The following is a 5313-nucleotide window of genomic DNA, read 5'->3' on the forward strand; positions in this document are numbered from 1 at the left end:
GTCACGTTGGAGCCCGAGTCTAGTTCGAGTCGCGACTCAAGTCCTTGTCGACCAAATTTTTCCGATTTTTGCTTTTGGCCTGTTTTGTGTCGAAATGATGCACCATGGATTCAAGAGCATCAAGTTTTAAGGTGTTAGTTTTTTTGTTGTCATTATTGACAGCTATAGTGATAATGAAATAATTTGGATATGTCAACAAAGTTGAAATGGTAAATTGGCCACCGTAACGATTACCAAAGCTGACGTTTCGAGCGTTAGCCCTTCGTCGGAACGATTCGCTCCGACGAAGGGCTAACGCTCGAAACGTCAGCTTTTGTAATCGTTACGGTGGCCAATTTACCATTTCAACTTTGTTGATATATCCAAATTATTTCGTTACTCCCACCGACGCAGCCCCAGACAGTTTCTTTCGAAACTATCAGCCTTTATAGTGATAGTGTATCGTCAATCGATATAATATTTTATAGAAAAGGGAAAAAATTAATTTGACTCGAACTTGACTTGTGACTCGAACTTGACTCGGGCTCGACTTTGACTTCGGTACTGAGCTGCCATGGCTGCCGCCAGCGGCGACTAAATTCAGTTATGCTGCGAATGAATAAGATTTTTGCGGTGTGACCTGTGTTTTCTAACGTACTCTTTAAAAGTTTTCTAAGCTAGTTACTGTTTATTCACAGAACTGATTCAGTAATCAAACCTCCATTTCTTTTCTTCCAATAGTTAAAGTTATGTGAAAGTATCAGTTATGCATTAGGAGTAAAGTCACTAATAGGAGTAAACATACCACAAACAATGCAACATTTAACAACTATAAAGTTTCAGAAAAAAACAAGCTTTAGATTTGTGTTCTTCAATCAGTAGAATTACTCCAATTTAAGTTTTTGTTAACAGGAGTGAACGAGTGAGTGATATTGATTCTACGATGCTGGCAGGTGGTTTAAACCTATTTATGTTATTGTTTCTATGGTGACGGCCTCAGTTTCATTTCTGCGAATTTAAAGGAAAGAGAACCTCTGAAGCCAGCCCAACTGGCTCCTCGGTAATCTTTTTCATTTCCTAGATATCTTCCTTTTAGATTGGACGCATGGCAGTATTTGTACCACCAAGCGCCAGTATATCTTACAGCACAGTGTACACGGGTTCTGTCATTATCTCTGTCTTTTGTACTAAACGCCATATTATTATGAGATCCTAAAGAATCTCCCACTGTCCCTGAATATGAACCCACTTCAAGTCGGTACTTCGCCTGCTCATCACCAACGTTAAACTTCCCATATTTGGCGTAGTCTCTGACTCCGTTCCAGTCTTCCACTTCTACTCGTAGAGAGCTCGATCTGGCAACCATTAACCTGTGGATCTTGTCATTTCCCAACCAGAACTCACCAGTCAGCTGACCAAAGCCTGCTTTGTAGTCACTCCATCCCCGATAGAAGTCTACCGGGCCATCCTGTCTTCTCTGGAACACTGTCCAGCCTCCACCGTCAGTGGTCATGTCGCAGAAGACATCGAAGTGTTCTTTACCATCTGGGTTGATAGAGTATACTCCACACCGAGTGAGGCCTATTTTCAACAAATCTGAAAAATCTGAGGGAGAATTGGAATGCTATCACAGTATGTAATCATATAATGATTCAATTACTACTACTGCTACTTCTTCTGATAATATCCCTAATGAAATATACTTTACAACAACGATAACAATAACAAGAAGATGATGATGCTGGTGATTATGTGTATGATGCCTATAGTGATATTAACAATCACTGCATTTGACGAAGGAAGACGCAATGTTAATATAGACTGAAGTGAGATTTTCTCAATGGAACGGCGGTTTGCGCATGGAAGGGTCTTGGAACACAAACACATTTTATTGTTAGGCCATATGCGTTTTGATAAAGACAGGAAACTAGCTCAGTTTTGTTTCTCGATCGCGCGAACAAGCGTCTTTTAAAAATTTTCTCGGAAAGATCTCATAACAAACCATTGCTAAGTGAGAAGGTTTTCTACTTGATCTGACCAAGACAGATTCACATCTATGCCTAGGATCACGCCAAGATACTTATATAGAACTACTCTATCCAAATGGCTATCCTTGATTGATAAGGTGACATCATTAAAAGCAGTAAGTTTCCTCGCACCACCAATGGACGTAAATTTAGATATCGAAACATTGATACAAGTGGTTAGTTTATATCATTCAGCCATTGTGCTAAGATGTCTAATTCAAGTCTACGAGCTAATTCAGAAGAGTAATATATGGCAGTATCATCAGTTTGCTTTTGTTTGCTTGTTTATTGTTTTAGACCACAGTTTTTGGCACTTTAGCACCCGGATAATGTATAATTTTTTTTTGTCTGAAGACAATTTTTCCGTGGCATTCGAGTTTGTTTTGCTATTGCCGTGGATAGTGTATGCCCTTAGATTTCTGACGCAATCTCCTGAGCTCTAGCAAAATAATTTGTTTGTGTTTGATTCCACAACCTGTCACACCACCGGTGCTTTTCATCTCTCTAAATCTTTGTGAAATTAAAAACTGTTTCGATCTAGTCTGTGACGCACGCACAGCCTACCTTTATGTGGTTTAGCTTCTACAACGCTTATTGTCTCGATATGAGATACCCCTGCACTTGTAGCCACGCAAATATAGTTACCAGCATCTTCTTCAATCACAGCTCTCACGATAAGCCCCTGTTATGTAATTTGACTCCTTCCCACCGGTAGTTGTGCTCCTTGTTTATTCCAGCTAATGAAAGGTTGTGGATCACCAGTAGCGCTGCAGTTTAACGTCAAAGTGTCGCCTGGGAGTGCAAAAACCTTTGCAGGGGGCCTAATAGCAAACTGGGGCTGGGAAACAACCACCAAGTGAGTTCTTTTTACAACACTTCCCAGAAGATTTCTGGCCGTACAGAGGTAGTTGTCAGAATCACTCTTATGAACATCAAGGAGTTTGAAAACGTTGCTGTTGAACTGAAATCTCCCATGAGGTAATTGACCAAATGACTTGCTCCATGTGACTACCGGATAGGGATACCCAGTTACGTGACAGGTCGGTAGAGTGACTTTACTTCCTTCACCAGTGTAGAGGGGTCCAGGATGGAGAGTAACACGTGGACGAACTGTGAGAAGGTATAGTTTGTCAGTGTTATGGCTGTTTTGCTCATAAAACTATCCAATTACAAGTCTTGCGGTAGGAGACACTTCCCTTAGACACCCACCTATACACCTCTCAACAGGATATGAAGATTGAGATATTGATTATTTAACATTGTGGCTTGAACAGAATATCTAACCGGACTGATTCACTTCAATGTGAAAATTTCCTTAAAGCTGAACATGCTGGATGTGGCTTCGCGCTCTCATAGTTTAATATTCTTTTTTTTTTTTCATCGATGTTTGAAATGTTTTTAAACTGTTAGCGGAGAAAAGAAGGCCTGGTTCGATACGTAATCTTCGCTACTGAAAAACAGAAAGATTTATGAAACAAGGCCACAAATACTGAAGCAACAAGAAGGTTGATAATCTAGTAACCAAAGACTTTTTCATTCAAGCCGTTATTGGATTTGATATTCCTGACTGTGACTTACCGTTGACTTGTAACTGTACTGTTGCCTGATACTTTCCTAAGATGTTTGATGCTACACATTGATACAAGCCTGCGTCATTTCCTGCCACGTTTCTTAATTGCAACTTTTCCTCTGAAACCGCTGACTGACTGATTTCCGACTGAGTGACCACTTTGGTCCATACTATTGCAGGCTCAGGGTTGCCGCTAGCTGAGCAATGAAACGAGGCTGATCCACCTTCGTTAACTGTCAAAGTCGCTGGAGAAACAGCAACAATAGGGGATGAAATTGATTGACCAGGCTCTCCTTTACTCCCCGGCATGCCTGTGTCTCCTCTATCTCCTTTCTGTCCTTTGTTTCCAATGTCTCCATTTAGGCCTGCAGGTCCTATGACGCCTTGCTTGCCGTTCTTTCCTGGTGACCCCATCATACCCTTGTCTCCCTTATTTCCAGTCTTCCCCTTATGTCCTCGTCGCCCTCGGGCTCCTTTAGGTCCAGGTGGACCGGGAGGGCCCTGTGGACCTGACGTGCACGTTGCAATCTTTGAGTGACAGAGTTGAAGTAGAAGTTTGCTGATACTGGATTCATGGTCGATTTCCGTTGAGTTCTCGACATGACGCTTATTTCTTCGGAAGTTAGAGGATCGACTTTCTACATATAAAGAAATACTGGTCAATGTTATCAATTCAAAATGGATTTTAGGAAACTTGGACAACAAACACAATGTATTTGTTACATTATCAGACGACATGTATCCGTTCCATAATTGCATGGGTATTGAATTCCACGTTGAGAATATGTTACGAATTTAATGTAAAAGAACCTTATAATTGCGGAAATTAGTCAGCCTTTGTCTCGAAACGGACTCTTCTGATTACGGTCAAACAGGTAGTAATCGCTTTCCAAATGCACAATTCTTCTGCACAATATCAAGAACTTAACCTGCTAACCCTCGCATTTGTTTGTTTCAGCGCATAGGAAGTATTGTAGTACATGCTTTTTTAATTCAAGTTTGTATTTACCTCAGTGACTGTTTATCTAAAAATGAAAAGCTCTAAAAAACCAGCCAATACATCGCATTTTTTGAAACAGAAACTCACCTGAGGAAATTTTGATACTCTTTGCGTCTGCCAGTTGATTTGACACAGGCTTTTTATCAGGAAAGCTTTCAAGATCGTTTAACCTCTTCTTGTGCCGGTTCAACTCCAATTCAATTCTAATAAATCCGACACAGTAAAACACAACCGACAACACAGAAATGATGGAAGCAAATGAAGTAAAACTTTGCTTTTGAACGGTTATTCTGATGACTAATTTTAGCTCCGGTTTGTTTTGAATGAATGTGATTTGATCAGGTGATATCGACTGAATCACGGGCCGGGGCTCCGCGCCAGCTCCTCTCAAATATCGTGTCATTCCGTAAACGTATGTCAAATTAAACCGGCCCTACTATCATTTTAGGTGTTGTAACGTAACTATACTTAACAACTCGGGTTAATTTAAATTTGTATAGGAACAGACATCTGATGAAGGGGTTGTTGGAGTTTGGCCAACTTAAAGAGTCTTCATCACAGGGGGCCCACAAAAGCGGCCATGTCTGGTCTTTTGTTGGAAATGTAAAGAAATGTATGGGAGAATATTGAAGAATCGTAATATCGTAAACTTATATCAAGGAATGTCTATGTTAAGGCTCAAAATAAATGTAAACCTACCTCACTTGCTGTGTATTGTCGTTTCTGTGGTTCTAAAT

The 5313-nt window shown here is 40.5% G+C and overlaps 1 pseudogene; it reads right to left on the reverse strand.

Moving 5' to 3' along the window:
- Positions 1-275: 275 nt before the first annotated feature.
- LOC111340639 (uncharacterized) lies at positions 276-4979 on the reverse strand (annotated as a pseudogene).
- Between the last annotated feature and the right edge of the window lie 334 nt (positions 4980-5313).

The sequence above is a fragment of the Stylophora pistillata genome, chromosome 8 (assembly GCF_964205215.1).
Source record: "Stylophora pistillata chromosome 8, jaStyPist1.2, whole genome shotgun sequence".
Classification (NCBI taxonomy): Eukaryota; Metazoa; Cnidaria; class Anthozoa; order Scleractinia; family Pocilloporidae; genus Stylophora; species Stylophora pistillata.